Genomic DNA, 21,718 nt, shown 5'->3' with positions numbered 1-21,718 from the left:
TATTACAGCAAAATTGATGATATGGAAAAAAATATATAATGTGGAAAACAGTCATTTTTTACTAGCGGAATTTAGAATATTTTATACATCGATGCTTTTAATTATAGAGTGGCGTAACGTAAATATAAGTCCATGTTTCAATATATTGACATAAAAGGATATGAGCCCGATTCACTTGATATTGGTAAAACTTCTTGTAAGTTAATATTGACATAATTTGGCTTAATGCAAAACCTAGACTGCGTAACAGTTAGTATTTGCTTTTCTTCCATATGTATTATATATTTACTATCCTGCAGATTGGCTTTATCACTTCGCCGTGAAAAAAATGTCGATGGTATCGATGGAAGAATCGCGCGTAAGCTCTCCGTTACACAAACAGATATGGGAAATATTTTAAACGTACTTGAGTTTAATATTTATTTAAATCCCCGTCCGTTTCGCGCGATATGGTGATTTGCACATATTAATTCGCAGCGAATGGAAATAAAAATCACCATGACTAACCGTGGAAAATCAACGGCTCGCGCGCAAATATATCTGAAAATTTTTCGGATCTCGGCAATTCTCGCAATCAGACGAATGTCAACATATTTGTAATTAATAAATTGTAATTAACATTTTAATTTCCAATTTCTATCTTTAAAAAAGAAACGAGATTTCAGATTTTCTCATCCAGGACTATTGAAAATATATGCTTTGAAAATATTTCAAATTAAAAAAAATATATAAATATAATATCGAGGATGAAGATGCGTAAATTTGGGAGAAACAAATGGTTATAAATTCAGAGCACAAGTTTAGATCTTTAGCAAGTCCTAAGAGCATTGTGTAGGGACTACTTGCGTAAGTCTCTTTCCATAAGTTAAAGTTAATTGAGACTTAAGTGATTCTCCGGGAATCAGTTAAACCACCGTTAACGTTAACTGACGCTGGTGAGAACAATCCTTATCGGTAAATCCGTCACTGCTTGTTAATGAATAACCGTGAATGTTTCAGTTTACATTCTCGAGCAGAATCATCGCGTGCGGAGCTCGTGAGTAATCGAGAATCGAGAGACGCAGTATGTGCGTTCGTGCGTGGGATCGTTAGATAATACGCGGCGATTTCATGCCGATGTTATCGTAACATTTTTACGACGCGATACAGTAATTCGTTACGGTATCACGTTTACGCTACTGATAATCATCATTAACGTTATTTTATACATACTCGCACTCGTAATATGCGCTCCGAAGAGGAGAAAGAGAAAGAAAGAAAGCTGGTTCGTTATTTCGTTATGTAACACTGTTTAAATCATACATCGATGTTTACACGATGTTTGCATAATATTTGCGAATTTTTCATATTTTCCGATAAATTCACTTTTCAAAGATTTCGATTCTTAGATCGCGACAAAACATCACAAAATTCTTATATAAATAAAGTAATTTTATACAATTTTTTATATAGATAAAATAAAATATATAAATAAAATAAATATATAAATATACAAATATATAAATATATAAATATATAAATATATAAATATACAAACATATAAATATACAAATATATAAATATACAAATATATAAATATATAAATATATAATATATAAATACATAATATATAAATAAAATAAAATATATCATGATTTTTCATAAAAAAATCAATTATATCCATAAGAAATTTGTTTTATCTGCAACCTAGGTACATCTTGCTGCTAAAAATTTAGTTTATCAAAGCTATCTTAGCATTTATTTTTGGTAAAAATATCTGATGCGAAAAGCTAACCTCCAATAATGCAAAGTGTTTGTTCTTGGAGAAAATCGGGGCGTCATTAAATATTGGAGATAAATCGATCAGTATTGCTCGGCGAAATCGGACATTTTCAGACACGGAAAGTTTCATTCGCAGCGTGCATTTTTAGCCCGCACGCATGTAACGCAAGGTCATTGACGTGGTACACTTTTATCGTTAAGTATGGTCGGCGATGAGTGGTTTGCACGCAGTTGGATCTCTCGTTGTTGTATTTTCTTTTTTCTCCTTTTTGCACGTATATCCTATGTTGGAATTGAAACGAACTATAACCGGAATAACTCCACACCATTCACGTTGCATCTTGGGATTATTCGAGATCTTAATATATGTCTTGAATTTCGAATGTCGCAGTAAAATATGTAAATGAGTATTATAATTATTATATAATTATTATTACGATTATATAGAACATTTTCTTAAACATTTCAAGCAGTTTTGCAAAGATTAATCGCATTTTTGTTAATTATTTATCACTAAACATAAGAGTTAAGATTGCATTTATTATTTAAATATTTTATTGGATGATTTAGCTGTTGAATAAATTGCATGACATGATAATCAATGCAAGGCTCAAAATTAATTGCACAATTCATCGAAAAATCTCTCATTAAAATTTAATGCAGCTAAGATGGAGAAAATCTTGATAGAGCAATAACAGAGTAATTTATTAGCTCGAAGCTCTCAAAACTATTTTTATTCAAAAAAGTCTGAATTTCATAAAAAAATATTTAAAATGGGAGGAGAAAATCGCACATGTGTATTATGCATCGTACATAAGAAAGAAATTGATCGAACAAAGCGCATTTCTGGAGACTCGTAGCATCGCCAGATGCTCGCCATCGATGCTACCTTTGTTCGTTTTTGAATCGATCGCATAGCGATGATCGAGATGCTATCGGTGCAAAATGGGCTGGCCAATCGCGATGCCCGTTCTCGAGTAGCGACGATGTTCACTTATATTCGGTGAGTGACCTGCAACCGCTGGTCTCGACGACCAGCAGCACCAAACATTTATATGCCTACTGCCCAGCCTGAAAATATCGTCTCCCAAGTGCATACAAGGAACCCTGACCCTCCTCAACGACAATGTTCGATGTCCACGTTGAGTTTTCGCGTTAAACTTTTACCATGTACTTTCTTAACTATATGTCTACCGCACAAAATTATGATCCTGTGTAATGACATATGGATGGATGGCCTGACAAATTTTTATTTTGTTTCAGAAAAATCGCATGGCAGGCTTAACTTCAAAAATTGTTTTTAAAAATGAAGGAATTTTGACCAATTAAAATTTCATATACATACATAACACAGTCCCATTCTTCAGATAATTTAATAGTATCAATTTTATAGCATATTTCTATGCAAGTTTTTATATATTAAAAAACATTAAAAAATATCAAAAAATAAAAAAATAAAATATTAAAACATTAAAAAATTGCAATTGCTGATATCTTTTATGTTTTGTTGAGAAAAATTCAGCGGAAAATTTTCCAAGGAATTTAAGTTTGATGAATTCTTTATGAAACTTATTTTCGCGAGAAGGAATACACAATCGCCACTAAATTTAAGATACTAATTCGATGCGGTGAATTATAACGATAGCCTTCGGCGTTCAGTTTCATTCGATAATGTATTGTAGTTTGCATGATTGCATCGATCCGTAAAAAGCATCACGTAAATAAGCTTCTCTGAATACGCAGTTTATCTCGGTCTTGCCACATGAGAGTCTTCATATGGAAAATTGTGACGTATCTACAACTAATGTAGGTCGAACATTTCTACATAGCTCGATGACAGTAATGTTTTGTATAAAAATTCCACACAATATATAATAGCCATTTTATTAAATATGAGATACATAAATATATAAATAATATTAATAATTTTGATCAAGTTGCATAAAGTAAAAAAAAAAGAACAAAAATAACACAGTCGCCACAAGACTCCCTGTTTGAAAATCGAGAAATCTGCCAATTAATATACGCGAAATATAAATCCAAAAAAAATTTCCCGCCAATTCTTCTCAATTGGACTAACTCGGCCATTTTTTTCGGGCGAGAGATCGCGATAAAATTTCGTTACGACGCGTCAGACGCATCGCGTGAAGTATCGCGATGTGAATTAATCGAGTGCACCGGTTAGAGGAACGGCCTGCACCTGCTGTTTCGCGTACATCACACGATTCCGATCGGATTCGTGATTAACGGCCAGCGAGAAAGCGGCCGACCTCGATGTCCCTCGTGTCTCCGTTCGTGGAAAACTTATAATTTGGCAATGGCCACGCAAAACGCAACGGCCGGTGACGAGAGAAACGCGCGCGTGCCGAGTCTCTTACGCGAAACAGGAAGAGACGAATGTAGGAGGTATCACTCGCGGAGCTGATAACCGTGAACCGTTTCGTGCACACGCACACTTACACGCACACACACATACGTGCACGCCTATGCTGAATTATGCAGCCTGCATATTTTCCGGTCTGTTTGGTGGGTCTCAAAGCCTAACCGGTAACCCGGCAGAGGCTACGCACACGAACGTGCACGCGTATGTATGTAAATACAGCGGGTAACCCGTCGCGGAACGCGCGAAAATTTTTCAATTTCACAGCAGGCTGCTCCCGCAAGAGAGAGCGCGCCGTGAAAGAAGAAGTGCCCTCCCTCGAGCGCGGGGACGATTTCAAACCGAGAATAGAATAATGATGGCGTCGCAAAGAGAGATTCGCGGAAACTTTTTGCGACAGGCCGCGTTTTATTAGCTCTCCCTACGCGCGTCAATCGTGGAATAGAATGACTTTCTTCTAATACACAGTAAAAAATTGTGCGTCCATATATTAAAATTTTCTTGTGTTACCACGTTTTGATTAGTACTTCAATGTAAAATTAACATACAACTCGTATGTTATTATTTTTATAACGTTTTCATGTGTTGCATTTATGTCAACTTCATAACTTAACACTTTGTATATGTCTCTTAGAAATGGAATATTATTTTGAGTATTTTCAACATAATCATTTTAAACAATCAACATGTCTCAACGTCAGTTTAACATTTTAAGAAAAGTTAAAGTGAATCTTCAAATAATCTTGAACTTTGACATACAAAATAATCAAATTTACTGAAATCAAATGTTTCTATTACAAATAATTTAAGTTAAAATAATTACTATTATATGTTAATGTCCTACAACAATTCTTACGAGTTATTGTAACTATTTTTTCACGTAATTTTTAATTAATTTGTATGTTATTTTTACATTATACTTAATGTCACAATAACAAAAATAAATGTAAAGTATTGTGTCAATTATTTAACACTTTTTGTCAATAAGTAACATACGACGAATAAGTTATTTCAACTTAAAACTTAGACTGGACTTTCTGGGACATGTGAAAAATATTATAATTAACATTTTATTTTTTACTGTGTAATAATAGGTAACCAAGAAGCGCGTAATTATGTGTTATAAGTGATTAATGATTTTCAGCAGCGAGAAATTTTATTCATCGAGACTATAAATGGGGAATAAAAAGGTATAGAACTTCAATCGCGCCGTTTTCAAAGGCAGATGTGCGACGTCAATCGCACGAAACGTCATCATTATATGGGACTGCATGTCGCGTACTAATTGATCCTTCGTTAGAATCTTGAAATTTCCGATTTTAAATGAAAATGTTATTAGCTTGTACCACGTCCGGCAAGAGAGAGAGAGACCTTATCGTTTATTATAAATCATAATTCAATTTGCCGCAAATGATCATGATATGTGACAGCGCCGAGATGTCGTCGGCGTTTTATTGTAACGCACGTAATTCGCCGATTGATCGATCGACGATGATTTAATGAACGCCGGCGGACCGGTACCGTTGCGTTGAATCGAACGATGCGTAATTTCCGCGCGGCCGGTTTATAAATCCTGATTAATTATTTGTCACTGAATGCGCAGCAGTAGATACGCGAGTACTTCGAAAATTCAATAATTCGGCGGCGCGGTTTATATATATAGCCCATTATTCCCTGCGAAATTAATATCTACCGCTCGGGCCGATTATTTCGACATTGAAAACACTGTTGTCTCGATTGATCTAAACGTGGCCGGAAAAAGCGACGTCTATCAACATCGGAAATTCGAGGGATCTGCGATCGGAGGGATCAAGTACAATGTACATTGCTCGATGCAAATTTTAATCGCGACTCGGTCCCTCCCCTCCCCTCCTCTCCCTCTCCCCCGTCATCGACACGTACGCATAAATGCCGCTTTGCGTCTCCGCCTTCCGCCCATTGTCATTCAAAGAGCCATTATCAAAAATCTGACACACGCAGTCCACAAGAGAGTCCACTAAGCCGAGTACGAGAGGCCGAATAGAAACGCATGACTTGCATCTCCGTCATAGGTTGCGTGGCGCTTTTTATACATCTCGTAATTTTATAGAAAACCTGTCAAATTATGGGACGTCCCGTTAGTTCGCAAACATACGTACACGCGCGCACATAATCCTGCTATGAATCTACATAATATAACCGACAACAGCATACGTATATTTTCTATCACGCAATCGATTTGTTTTCGCATCTCCGCCATTCGCCAGGCGCGTTATGCTTATTTGCTCGCCATTATCGATCATTTGCCAAGCGCTTGAAACTTTAACCCCTCTTGCGAAAGACTCGTGAATTTCCACGAACACCTATGTTATTTTTAGAGCAGATGTTATAATATTTTTAAACTCGTCTCTATGGATGCGGTAATTCTGTCAAATTTTTGGCACAATTTTTAAGCCAACTTATTAATGAGTCGAATTAAAAAAATATATATGTGTAATATACGATTAATATTTCATTCATCGAATCAGGATGAGATAAAACGATGGAATTTATTGAACTTTTTTTTACTATCTGCCTTGTTGCTTCCATTTGACATGATTACATGATTTTTCACGCAACGACACATTCACATTTTACTTGCCAACGTGACAATAATCATCGTAATCACTTTCTAGATTCCAAAGTGGCAACTTTGATTCTAGCCAAGTAACGTTGCGCGAAAAGCCTTGATAAAGCTCTAGTCACCTGTAATAACTTCTTTTAGCGATGAATCGGCAAACGCGACTAAAAGGAAACAAGTAAAGTGACTTTTATAAGACACAATTGATAAAGAATAATCCTGATAAAACAACCGATAAAGAGTTGATAGACAACGAAAGAATCAAATAAATTGCACTAGAAAAATGTCCAAGAATTTGTGCCTCAATGCTCTTTAAATCTCTAAGTCTATAACTTGACTAAACCATTCAACTAAATTATTATTTTTTTAATTGAAATATTTAACTATTTATAAATTAAATAATATATATTAAATTTAACATGACATTTATTTAACTTAAATATTTAAATATTTCAATTAAAAAAATAATAATTTAGTTAAACAATTTGGTCAAGTTAACAATTTATTTTTCTCAGTGTACAATGAGCTTCGTTATCACTTTAGATGTAGTCAAAATTACGATCATCGTGATATAATTAGACGTACGCGCATAACGGTAGGAAACAAATATCAAAATGTGCAACAGGTAGCTTTGCTAAATAACATTCATTACTTTTGGCGAAACGGAAAAAATATGAAAAAAAAAAAAAAACAAACAGAGAGAGAAACTACTCTAGCTCCAACAAATCTTTAAAAAAAATGTTCTAAATGTTATCAAAATAATTATGTGCAAACACTGCATACTGTATTTTTATTCCCATTATTATCCATGATTTATACCATTATTCTCCAATTATTCTTAATTATTCTTTAATAAAAATGCGTGAGTTTAAAAGGAGGAACCAAATTTTTTCTATTACCTCAAGCATCGATAAGTTCTCTTCCTCGAGATCATTTGCAGCTCCTTCTCCTCATCGACCTCGACGATTGTTTTGCCGATTCTTGTACATTTTTAGAAATTCAGGTTGCGTTAAATTGCCGGGTACGAATTGTGTCGACCGCATGTCGCGCTCTGATTCGACGGTGGTCACGTGTACGCGGCACGCGATCCCTGATCGCATGGCACGCGTATATCGACCAAAGATGGCAAGCGTGGGAGGAAGATTCGGCAGCAATAGTTCATTTCATCTGCAAATAAAATACCGTAAATTAAAAAAAAATGGATTTCTCTTTAAAGAAATCTATTTTTCTCATTTCCTTCAAAGCTTTCCTTTTTATGCAAAACGACTATATCACTATTATAATTATAAACGACTGTTATATTTAAAATTTAAATTTTGAAACGCGCGGATATTCTAAAAATCGAACATAAATAATCATTATATTCGCGGTAAGTAATTCGCAATCTTTGTAATAACACTCTATACAATGTATAAATCGTCAGCTTCTATCTCGATAATAGATTCCCGCGAGATTTCTAAAAGTACGCGAGCAACGAGAAAATGAATAGTATCTAAAATGATACTAGTGGAGTGGCGCTATTATGACAGATAATTCTTTTATAGTACCTAAGAGTTGCTCGAAACGCGGGGGAAACGCTTTTCGAAAAAAGGAAAATTTAACCTAGGTCATCTCTCATGGGACCACTTTGTGATTACCGTCGTGACAAATTACAGAAACAACATGACACACACATGGTTGAGCCGCGATATAACGCGATATACAAATTATCCAACTTTGTAGTCGCCATTGTAATTCGAGGAGTATGAAATTACGATCGCAAGGCATACGTTGCTCGATTACGAGGACGATTACAAAGTAGCTCTTTTCGTTTTTCTCCGCAACAATAATATAAGATCGTCAAAAATTCGATGGCAGCAATTTGATTGTTTGATTACTATTAAATCGAAAACAAATCCTGGCATTTAATTAATCGAAATACTTAAAATCTACTATTATGAGGCAATAGTAGATTTTACAAATAAATAAATATATACACATCACTAATATATAGATGATATTTCTATCAGAATTTTGTAATATATTAATGCAATCAACGTAAATTTAGGAGATAAATCGATCGTCGTGCGTTCATAAATTACAGGTCATTCATCAAACAAAAATAATAAATTACGATATTAACAACATCGGGACGTCAACAAAATAATAGAAAACACATTATATTCGGGAGAATTGGCTGTGACCGATGATCTTGCTGTATAAGCGAGGAATAATATGTAATTATTATTGCCGCACACATTACACGCAATTCCAACCGCATAATTTTCCCAAACATTGCGATTATTCTCTGCGACAAGTTACGCAAAAATGTTATTTTAGCCTCTCTGTTTGTAGCGTTTAATCTTTCTTTTTACCCTCATCAGTAAAACCGCGCAATTAGTCCAATTTTGCGGAGGGTATGCACGTACTGGTTTTAAAATAAAATACTTGCTACGTTTTCTGCGAATTTTCTGCACAGCGAGTTTCTTTCCAGTTCTCTCCCTCTCTCGATACCAATAACGTTAATTGCTAGAGCTATTCTGGGAAATCTAAATCTTTAAACGGCTTCATCAGTAGTGAATATCAATCAACATTACCAATTCTCTCTCAATTGAAAGAAAAATATCCAGAGACATTTTCCAATTTTCGATGACATATTTCGATAATTATAAAACCAGCATTTGAAGAATAAAATTGTGATTATAATTAAAAGATTGCACAATTGGATAGCAATTATCTTAAAAGAGCTCTACCTACGAGAAGATTTCAACTTGGCGAACTTTAGTGAATACCTAATGCTCGTAGCTATTTATACTTTTGCAGTTTCTTATTTTCATGATGTTATTTATATGAATTTAATGTTTCTCTTTTCAAAATTGTCCGACTAATGTAAATTACATTATCATATTTTACATAATTTTCGTATATTTGTATATAATTATACATATGAATTTTTTTTAATTCTAATGTATAATCTATGTAATCATAAATAATTTATTGTTTCGAGCAATATTGGAAGAACAATGCAGATCATTTTCATGCAGCGTAATCGCAAGAGAAAGACATTGTTGAAGAATTCTTCGCCCTCGAATATTGCCCAACATGCATCAAAAGAAAGACACATAAAATAATTAACGTAGGGAAAAAATAGCGAGAACCTTTACCACATGATATCGAAGAAAACATGAAAGTAAACACCAGTCTATTATCGTTCCTTTATTTATTTCCCTTAGGGTAATTCCGCAAGCTGTCGGATCGCAAGAATTCGTCGAAACGCGGCTTCTATTGCGTAATAAATTTTTCCTGGAAGAAAAATTGTTGTAGGTCTTCTTCCGCCTTCTTCAATCGTACTTGGCAATAATTACGAAGCAATTAGGCGCTACGACAAGTAACAATGAATATTTCATTACGACTTTCGAGGAAACATTGGTATTCTCGATAGCTCCATTTTTTCCCCTCCTCTTTACTTTTTTATTCGATGGGGAACGTCATTTCGACGTCGTTATGCGTTATAGGAGCGCGTTTACATTAAATCGATAGTTCCTTAGAGCGGTGACGAAAATTGCGGATACGTTGGCTGCTGCAGCCACGAAAAGCGGACGTCTGAGGCGTCAGAATTTAATTACGGAAATGGAAGCGGCTTATAACTGTCGTCCCACTACTACTATCACCGGCGCAGAGCTTTCCAAAGCATGGTTCCGCTCGCGCGCACGCAAAATGTTGTGAAAGCAAACGCGTTTCGCTTATATCCAGTGGAAGACACCGAGAGAAGAGATGCGATACGACAATGGTCACGTCGATCAACCCGCGAATGCAGATTATACGCTGTTTCTGAGGATCTTGAAGCTCTCGATAGTCAAATAGAGTGCGAAGGAGATGGAAAGATAGAGAGAAAGAGGGAGAGAGAGAGGAGAAATAAAACTATTGCTACATTCAGCAGTGATATTGAATTTGCTCATCATATCGCCATTCCTCTCCTTCTTTCGATCAATATTCAATTATAATGAGAAAAAAAATATCAAAAACAAAAGATGATAAGTAAAATGATTCGTAAAACTAAATTAAACGACTACATTATATACATGGAAGGGAGTTCTCTTGAAAGAAAAAGAGATTCGTGTTTTGCGAAATAAATGATTCGAAAGGTATCCGAAAAACGATAATTAATCTTCACATTTATTTATTCGTTTCAACAAGCCATCTCTCTTTCGATTCTACGAATTTACAGCAGCCAGTCTACGTTATACATAAATTACGAAGCACGATATAAATTATGCAACGTGCTGAAAGAAACTCATCAGAAAGGCCGTTAACTGAGAAATGAAATGCTGAATAAATAACGACTGGCTAAGCGACGCGGCATTATTAATATCAACATATTCTTTTTAATTAATAATTAAAAGGACTTTCGGTCAATATTCTGATCATTATAAAAATCATACAAAAACGGTGTATTATACTCCGAATGCATTGTACATCAAACAAAATTTCATAAATCACACGAAAAATTTCGAAGAGAAACATGTATATTTTTTTCTCAAATTTCTAATTAAAGTATAATTAGCGGAAGTCTTTATCTTTACATTGCTTTCCCAATCTTGTGGTTTTCTATTAGCATTCATTTCTCACTGATATGCATTCAAGCGATTTGCTTCATTTGGAACATCGATTAATATTTGATATTATATGGAATACTAAAAGTATTTGCCGTTTAAGAATCATAAAGCGGATAAATCAAAAAGATAGTCGTGAAAAATCTATCATATTTTAAATATGAAATAGTCAATGTTTGTCATTTAAATGAACATTTTTATCCCATTTTATTTTAATTCGCAAAAATGTAGAAAAATTCTAGTGAGTTGATTTTTAATAAATTTAATCATTCATTGTGCATTAGAAAAATTCATGTTGAAATGATATCGTAATATCTCTTTTTATAAGCTACATATACGTTCTGATTTACTTGACGTGACAATCAGAAAAATACTCTGTCAAATTTACCACTTATCACGTCATCGGAATTTAAATATATTTAAAGTAAAATTATCATCTTTGTATCGCGGATTGTGATTTAAGTTTGATCGACAGTTTGCCGTTCTACAAAATGATTACTATGTCGCAAATATATGTATAATTCTCGAGATAAGTTGAATCGATTATGAGACATGTTTCCGATAAGCGAATTTATTGCACTATATATCGTTTTTGCAGACATATCACGTCAATCTATAAGCATTACACGTCGCTAACGAAAAACTGGTTTAGTTTTTATAGATGGAGAGTTGTCGCGCTGATTCTTTCATGCGTTGGAAGTAGCCTTGTGTCTGTAAAACAGGATCGCGTTAAGATCAACACATTTCAGTAAAAAAATAAAAAAAATATTCCCAAGCTTATACACCAAGTTTGAAAAATGCTAGATTCCTAACACAAGCGGAGAATAAAAAAGATGGGATACTTTTGTGCGAAGCAGTTAAGAAAAATATCTATGGATGAAGACGTCCAACACACAGATCGATAACACGCGCTGCATTCCGACTGTGAAAAATATCGTGCGCGAGAAATTATTATACCGGTATAACCAGATTTAAAGTTTGTGTAACACGTGTGTTTCCGAGGTAGGCGACGCGAGAGAAAAATGGATAGAGAAAGAGAAGAGAGAGAGAGAGAGAAAGAGAGAGAGAGAGAGAGAGAGAGAAAGAGAGAGAGAGAGAATATGCGATGGATATCCTGATGTTCGACGATTTCAAATTGTTCGGATGAAATGTTCGTCACTTAATCGATGTTTGTCTTGATTGACACTGATCGATCGATCATTCCTAATTGCAAGCTGCAACAAAATCAGTCGTCGTAAGTGATTTCTACTAAGCATTGTATTCATTTAATTTAGAAATGTAACTTTTTACCATTAAATTAACCATCATGTAAGCTCAAAGTTATTGTATCAAGACAAAAAGAATAGTAATGCTAATTATTGTTAAAATAATAAATATTATCAATTATAAAAAGATAATATAATGTCTGTTTAAAATCAATATAAATTGATTTGATTTGCACACATTTGATGTTAGAAATTTTTTTTTCATTCGTAGATAACATTTTCTTTCCTTTAAAATCAACGAAGAGACGAATAAAGATATATTAACGTCTACTCTAACAATAAGACTAACATTCTTCCAGATGCAACTTTTATTTCCAGAACAAACTCGATGTGTCGATCGGGAAACGAAAACAGATTCAAGCTCTGCCGACGAATTATATGTCGAGCTTTCACAATCAGTATCAATGCCACCCCTATTTCGTATTCAAAGGTTCATAGAACTACGGAAACCAATGTGTACACATATCCAAGTTCCCTCTTTCTGTTTTCCTCGTACTCTTAAATATCCCCGAACCTCTTCTTCCCTTAGAGCGGGGTAGCGAGCGATCAAATAAAAGCCTGTGTTTTCCCCGATATTGAACCTTAAGCTAAGCCTAACCTGCCTCAACCTCCCGCCTACCGCAACGTGCCCTGGTGTAGAGCGAAGGGGAGAGCAGAAAGGGAAGGGTAAGGGGAGCGGGCGGAGGGGTGCAGGACGCGGGGATGGGCACGCGCGGGGAGAGGGGGAGGGCATCAGGTAGGGGGAAGCCACCCCAACTGCGGTCGTTGACCCCACGCACACTCCCAGTCCGGCCCGAACCCACCCCTCAGGGCCGACGACACTGGTGCCGTCTCACGGAAAAGTATTGCACTCGCATCGCGCAACACCCTTTCAGAACTTCCCTCTCTCTTTTTCCATCCCTTTCTCGCCCTCGAAACCTTTCGTTCCCCGTCCCTTCCCGCACTCATATCCTCCCGTCCGCCCGCGCCTTCCTCCCTTTCCCTCTCTCTCCTTCTCCCGCCTCTCGCCCTTTCTACCCTCGCCACCTTACATCGCCACGCGCGTACATTCTCTCTCCCTCTCTCTCTCTTCGTCTTTCCACCGGGACACCCCGGGCCTTCGAGATATTCCACGGTAACGACTAAGCGGGGAAAAAAATTTTAGGTGTCGCCGAGCGGAGTTCATTTTGTTACTCGCCCTTTATTGCCGCGGGCGATTTGTCGACTTGTTTGCAATATTTCTCGGAAGCCAGTAGTTAGGGGAAACGAGCATTCTTGTGCAAGTAATTGACCGCCGATTTTCGTCTTGAAGAATCCGCGACCGGTCAAATGTCAATTGGTGACGTTAAAAAAAGATAGTATTAATATGAAATAAAATTTATTTCTCCAAAATTTTAAAATAAATATAATTGCAAATAACTTATACTTTTTTATATAATTCATTTGGAAAAAAAATATACGTAATATTTATCGTCTTAACATTTCCAAAGTTGTCCGTTTAATGATAAGATATGCTTTTGTGTGCTTGATCAAACGAGAAATAAATTATCAAACAACATTTGATATATTGAAACGTCTCATCCTGGCAGCAATTGAAAGCGACGATTTATTTGTTCGCGAGTAATTTTCGTACTTTTGTATCTCGACGCACGGATCTACGTAATGCGCGGACGAATAGACAAAGATTGACATCACGTAAAAGTATTGTACTCGTTGCAACCCTTTTCAATAGGCGCTCTCCCTCCCTCGCACCCTCTGCCCCCCACGGTCCTTCCCATTTCCTTCTCTCATGCGTTTTCTGGGATTCCGCGATACCCTCTCGAGGGACTGTCATGTGCTGACAATTTGTGTACTGATATAACCAAGAGCCTAAAAAGTTTGACCAAAATAGAAATAAAAAGAGAAATCTCACATGAGATAACAGATAAGTGAGATATTGATTATTTCAATAATTAATTTTTATAATTATTCTACTGCATTTTAGAGACATCTTGTTATATATAACGTTTGTGGTAGACGATTAATATTATGCCGAGCGACGTATATAGATATCGATCTAGCATAAGATAACGTGGGACACTTTATCGTTATTCAAAACTATCGTATCGTAAAAAGTGTTATGCTATATACTTTCCGCTGCGAAAAATGCAAGAGGCTCAGAGTATCGCGAAGTACAGATTTCACACGCATTAAGCCGCTCATCTTTGCGAAAAATCACACAAAACCGATCGGCAATAATGCGTCGGGAAAATTCTGAGGAAAACTTTTACTGTCTCTCTCTTAGCGCCATGGCCGATTTGTTATCCAGCCGCGCGGATGCGTATGCATGCCTTTACTTCCGGGTTAGGGTCCTATAGGATGTTGCTCAACGACCTGTATCGGCACACCTTTTTTTCTCGTCGGCATCGAGCGCCAACGAGAGAGAGACGTTCTTTTTCTTCGTCGACAATCAAGAACCTATCCACAGCGGGGATCTCGTCGCCCCGTTATGCGTACGTCATTCGACGAATCAAAAAAAAATATATAAACATATTTTTTCTAGTCAACTATAATTAATTGCGAACGAAGGAATAAGTTAAATTTAGCTCTCTTTAAAAGCACAGTCTTTATAAAAAAACACCCTTAGCGTGTGCTTTCCTCCATTTTTTTTATTCCATTTTATAATGCGTGATATATAAATCTCTAATAACGTTTAATTTCTGCACGTCTAGTAAAATAATTAGAGTAATGCGTGAACTTTTTTTAAGAGCTCGTAGCAAGCTCCTGAAAAAAAAAAGCGTTGCATTTTTTCCGTACCATATCTTTTTCATGTATCGTAAAAAGTCCGCGTTATTACGTTCGAATAATTAATCAGCTATTCTACCAAAGTACCGCCGTGACAGGTAATGCCATGTAGAAAGTGTAATAAACTTTACTAATTTACGATTTCGTCAATAATCCAGCACATAACGGCGGCCATCAGTTGTTCGAAATTTCAACAACTTCCGCGCAAATTCGTTGAAATAACACGTAGGTAGGTTTACAGCGCGACCCATCTACGTACTCTAATCACATTTCGCTGTAGTTTCGGGGATCGCCTCACCGACCAGCGGGAACGTAATTGTTATTTTGCCATCGCGCAATGTAAATGTCGCCAAAGTGTAGTTTGTTTTACGATAACGCATCGGTATGATGCCGCACAAAGCAAGTGCAAACGAGGAGAGCACTTTTCCAGTAATGATTCGTTAACAACGATCATTGTGGTGGCGTCGCTTCGTTTGGCTAATGTCGAATAGCGACGCTCCTCGCAATTATGATATATTTTTTACAACGGATAAGCACTGCGTATGCGGTTTTTTTCACAATCTTCTTCGAAAACTAAACAGTTCAAATTGCATCATCTGTTTTGAGATTTTGTTTCGCGTGATATGCATTTTTGTACAAAATAAAAAATTATTTCCAACCGTTAAAAATTTGTTTCAACGATATATATTTTAATATTACGCGATAATGTAATTTTTTTATACATCAACGTTGTAACGTATCATGTGATTTATCCTTAAATATACGCACAATGGCGTTTTATCAAGTTTATTTTAAAAAATTTAGCGTCGCGATTTTTATCGCATAAATTGCAAAACGATAAAATGTGATTTTTAATCTACGAAACAAAGAGAAAAAGAATCGTTGAATGGATCATAAAAACATTGTGGTATTGTTTATTTTTTTCCACACATCATAGCACATCCTGTCACGAGTGCGTGCCTTTTTTCGGACGAGACCCGACAGTGTATAATCCAGAACAGATGAAAGAGTTACATTATTTTCGGGCGAACAGACCGGGCTGCTAAAATCTCTTTCCATCTCTCAAATACCAGCGCGGCAATTTTTCTACTCGTGATAAACTGTAAATAAATGTTTTATTAAATCCGCGACGCGGAAGCGCACAATATATTTTTATTTGCCGAATGATGTTATTTCTCGTAAAAATGCAACAACAAAAATAAAACAAGGTACGTTACAAGATTGATTAAAAAGGAATAGGTTCACGGCGTAAAATTGAAAATTATCACTCTGCTCTTGTCACTAACTCCTGTTTGATGTTTTCTATTATATAAACTGGACAGTTTATTCGTTTTTCACATAAAAAGACACAATTTTATATAAAGATACACACAATTTTATTTAAATTTAAATCAGATATGTATGAATGCTGTTTTCAAAGAAGATAGAAGATTTCTTTTTCTGAAGCTGTACATTTATAAATATTATTCAGTTTATAGAAATATTAACTCTTTTACCTCAAAACATTACCTCTTTCGAGAGCTTTTTTACACCTTTTTATACTAAAAAATAAACATATACTATGCTCTTTTCTTAGAGATTATAAATTTAATTAAGGAAAAAATTTATCTCTACAAATTATTTATTTCAGAAATAAATTAAAACTGACTTCTTAATCAATAATTGTACCCACAAATATAATCTCCGATTATAAAAATATATATATTAAACAAAAGATATTAATTCCGTTTTGGCTCTTTGATAAGTTATCTCTTTGTTAATAGCAAAGCATGCATAATATGCAAATACGATGCAACGAGAGAAATTTGACATATGTTTCCCAGATGAAATCCTTTTTTTTATTCCCGCTAGTTTTCGAGTACACGACGACGAGGGCAAACTTGTGTGTCTCACGAAGGGAGACAACCCACCCTAAATTTGCGTGTTCGAGCGGTTCGCAGACTGCTCCCTTCCTAAAAGTTTCAACCCTCCGAGAATAGCCCGTACTGACCTACCCCTACTACGTGATTTATGTACGAGCATCGTGCGTAGACTCAAGGGCGACGAGACCCCTCTTTCCTCCTTAGCCTTTTCGAGACACGTCGGGTGCACGAGTAAAGTTGTCTCGAAGGAAGGGCTGAAAAATTTCTCCCGCGATCGTGCCTTCCTCACATATTTTAATGATACGAGAAAACGTTTGTTTTTTTTTTTAATATAAGAGAGAAGCAAATATACATGAAATAAAATTAATTTTCTAATTATGATAATGCTATCATCATACCTTGATATTATACTCTGTTTCTTATCGATAATACACACAAATCTTCTTATTAAGATGCATAAATAATTATTATAATTACTTATAAATATTAACTAATTTTTGTGAAGGAAATAGAAAAACAAATTGGAAAGAAAGAGAGAGAATTAAAAATATATTCTAAATAAAAATATATTTTATATTTTAGCCGCTTCTACTTGCAAAATTTTATTCAAAGCCAAGATGAAAACTCGGGATTGTTCTCTAATTAATTCAAACCACAAACGCGTTAATCGCATAGCCTACGACAAAGCTTGAATTAAAATCCGGGAATACACCGCAATTTCTCTATCTCTCTCTCCCTTTCTTTTCTTTCTTTCTCTCTTTCGACAGTGCACCGCATAATTTTTTTCAGTTTATCGTAATGACTACTTTGTGCTTCGATCGAAATCCGAAAAGATGTGTACACGCACGTGTCCTGATACGGACCTTTGCCTTAGTATGATATCAGAATCGTATTGATTCGTCAAAAATACCTGCGCGACGTGGATACCTCCCATCCCCTGCTTCCTTCACATTTGCCCCTTTGTCGACCAATCCCTCGCGCGCTTTTATTCGCGCCACTAAATTACGAGCGGTCTGCAAAATTGCTTTTCGTACGTAAAAGAAAACTGTTGCCCGCCGCTCCTCGCGGTCGATACAACTCGCGAGAGGGTGCTGCATGAGAGATGTGTGCGTCGGCGTGTGTGCGTGCAGGGAATCGGCTTTGTAAACGATAACAGTTTGCGAAAAGAGAAGAAAAAAAAACCTTGCCGTAGCTTCCGCGAACGAGGTCCGCTTGCTGGTAAAAAAACCACTGCGCTCCTTCAATTTCTTTTTCGCGGAAGGTGCCGTTCGATAGATGAACGACTTTCCTGGACAACAAGTTTAAAACCGTAACTTGAGAAAAACGTAAATAGCATCAGCTCTTTCCTCAAAACTATCTTGCCCACAATTACCTTGAAACACTATTGGATTTCTCGAAAAAAAGCCAATATTTTTTTTTATTTGTCATACCACTATTGTATGTGTATGTATATGCAAATCTAAATCATATTATTACAATAGAGAATATATCATGTGTATAAAATCCTTGATATAAAATAATTGTCTTTATTTATGATACTAATATTTATAATATTAATTTATTTATGACACTAAATGTTTTTATTTAGAAATTGAAGTAACTTTTACCATGCTAAAATATGCTTTAATGTATTTTCTATTATATAAATTTTGAAATTTCAACATTAAATATCTCAGTATCAAATTAAAAGTTTGCAAGAGTAGAGTCTACCTGAAATTAACTGAAGAATAAGATACCATTATCTAGTTGCACATTCAAGATTTAATTCACAAAAGCTCTTGCTCGAAAATTTTATATTTCAATATTTAAGGAAATATTTCTATTTTAATATTGAACGAAATAATCTATATGTCAAGATATTCCCACTTTTTAGAAATTGCGATCGCATGAAGAGGGTTATACGTGAGTCAGCCCTCGCAGTATCGGTGCAACGCTCTTATTTGTAATACACGCAAGAAATGATTAAGCCTGTCGGAGCCAAACTCTTTGACAACAGTAATTTATTATTGAGCATGTAATCGCAGTGCTAGAGAATCGTCGCAACTTTGTTTTTAACTTTCCTCGCGGGGAGCTCTTTAGGTTTCCTACAGAGGGTCTCGTATCTAAGTACTTGTTGCTTTCCAAGCGTACAGAATCGTGATTCTCTCGGCTGTATACGTTATATTCGCTACGTAAAATACGTGACGGATAAATGTAAAACGTAGTTCATTATAAGGATAGAAAAATGTATTGTTTAATTTTGAAGAAATTTTTCAAAATAATCGCCAAGAAAAGAAATCGAAATTTAAAGATTTATTTAGAAATTCTATTCGATCTCTTTTTCCTAAATCATCTGGAAATTTATCTTTGATTTCGCGTATAAATAATGTGTAAAGTTGACATACGCAACAAGGCTACGGTTTCCATAAAGAGAGTATCTGCAGACTCTCTATATGTATATAGAATTGTGTATACTGTATGCCCGTACACGTACGGACGTTAAAAAAATATCGCCATCATGCTTGGAGGCATCGTGGACTCGCATATCGCCCGATCAGAAATTTCGCAAACATTTCGATTTCCGCTCAATTGTCCGTCGTCTTACGCGCTACCCGCGTGTGTTTAATCAATCCCTGTGAAACGCGGGCGTATTTCCTTCGATAAATATTCGAATACAAACTTTCTCTATTTTTCCATCCCTGCGCGCCCATCCTCAAACTCTCCATCCTCGTGGATCACGATGCGCTTGAAACGTCACGTCCGCGGACAATGCGATCCATGCGGCATCACATCTCCATCAGAAAATTGATCAATCCCTTCCGTTACGAATCTCCCGGAACCTTAACGAGATACGTATACACCGGAAGCGGACTACACCAACCACTAACACCTTCTTACCCAATCTCCCCCAACTTCCAGCCACTTGCCCCCCTCGCGGCGAAGAAATTGGCGAAGGTGGCGGTAGCGGTCCTCGCGGAGAATTCATCCCCTAAGAAAATACAGGCAATAACCTCCGGATCCTCATCGGAGGCAGGAGGCCGGGAGGCTGTGATGGCATGGGGCAGGGTGAGCGCGACGACGGAGGGATAGCATAGTGCTGGAAAGACGTTGCTGCGTAGCGAGAGACAACGGGGCGCGGAGGGGGTGTTCGAACGAAGGAGAACGAGGCAGCCGCCGTTGCCGCCGCCGTCGCCGCGGAGGTGGAGGAAAAGGTGAAGGTGGAGAACTCGGTGGGGGGCGGTGGGTTAAAGGTAGCGGGCCAGAGCCTCACTTTATTTTTATGCAGTTATTGATCTCCGTAGAACCCGACACCCGCCGCGTACCCAGCCTTCCTCTCCCCGCGTCGCCCTCTTCGCTCCTACTCGCCCTCCCCCGTCCTCCCTCGAGCGCCCTTCGGCCAACTCGACCTCCTGCCACCGCGCCTCTTGCCGCCTTGTGCCGGAGAGCTACCCTCTGCCCCTTTCGCGGCAAGGTGGCGGCGGGTAACTAGCTTATCAAAAAATGGGCGTTGCCACCGCTCACTGTCCTGTTCTGCCTCTTTCTCTGGCGCTCTCGTGCACATCATCTCGTTCCTTTCGTCTTGCTCCCTTCCTCCTTCCTATCCTCCTCTTCTCTCTCTCTCTCTGTCTCTTACTCTTTCGCTTTTTTCTCTATCTGTCCTTCTTCCTCTCTCATTCTCGCTCTACGCTTTTTTCTCGCGGTGTTGCTCCCTCTCGAGCTTTCTTTCCGTTCCTGTTTCTTCCCATTTTTGTCCGTCTTCGCTCTCTCTCTTCTGCCCTCTCGCTTCCGTTCGCAAACTCTTCCGTGCGATCTTTTCTTTCTCCGTCGCGCGAGAAAAGCATCGGCCGCGCTCTCGCTCGCGGCTACTCGCGGGTCCATCGATCCTCTCTCTTCACGCGGCTATCTCTATAGCGTCTTCCATTATGGCTCGCACACCTGCCCTGTCGCGGGGTAGCCCTCATTGGCGTGTCGACGGCGGAGGGTGCGGGATTGAGAACGGAGGACAGGGGGACGAGGGCGCCTTCAGTCAGTTCGGTGGGGTGAGGCAACGCTCGTGGTGAGAGAAGGGTGAGAGAACGAAATAAGATATCGGAGGAAGGAGGGGGATGGTGAAGGAGGATGAGCAGCAGGGCCGGCAGGTGGAAGAGGAAGGATGAGGCAGCAGGAGAGCATCGAGTACAAGGGGGGAGATGAAACGAAGGCGAGAAAGAGAACGAGGGCGAGAGCGAGACCGAAACCGAGACCGAGAGAAAGAGAGAGAGAAAGCGTACGGAGGTATCCCATCCTTGCCCGGCCACCCACGCGAACTACCCCACTTCCCATTTTCTTCCAGGGTGTGTCCCATGCTTCTTCGATTTAGGGTAGGTTCGGGGCCAACCGAACCACCCTCGGTCTCTCCACCTCGCGCGGTTCTGGCCGCTACACTTCCTCCGCAACCCCTCGCTTCGCCCTCGCCGCCCTTGTTCCGGCGACTCGCACTATCTTGCCTACGCGGGACTGGCCAGGTGGCGGCGTAT

General features: G+C 37.6%; 1 long non-coding RNA gene across 10 annotated transcripts in view; it reads right to left on the bottom strand.

Moving 5' to 3' along the window:
* LOC145974398 (uncharacterized) overlaps positions 1 to 21,718 on the bottom strand; it is a 203,879-nt gene that overhangs the window by 172,495 nt on the left and 9,666 nt on the right. For 9 of the 10 annotated variants that reach the window (XR_014439666.1, XR_014439672.1, XR_014439670.1 and 6 more), the window contains one exon: positions 7,640 to 7,907. This is a non-coding gene — a long non-coding RNA (uncharacterized LOC145974398). Of the gene's footprint in view, positions 1 to 1,774; positions 2,044 to 7,639; positions 7,908 to 21,718 lie in introns of all 10 variants that reach the window. The other variant, XR_014439664.1, reaches the window with a different exon arrangement.

Source organism: Camponotus vicinus, unplaced genomic scaffold, assembly GCF_025532165.1.
Source record: "Camponotus vicinus isolate PSW18456_S1 unplaced genomic scaffold, iyCamVici1.0 SCAF_1, whole genome shotgun sequence".
Classification (NCBI taxonomy): domain Eukaryota; kingdom Metazoa; phylum Arthropoda; class Insecta; order Hymenoptera; family Formicidae; genus Camponotus; species Camponotus vicinus.
This window is presented reverse-complemented; position numbering and strand designations above follow the sequence as displayed.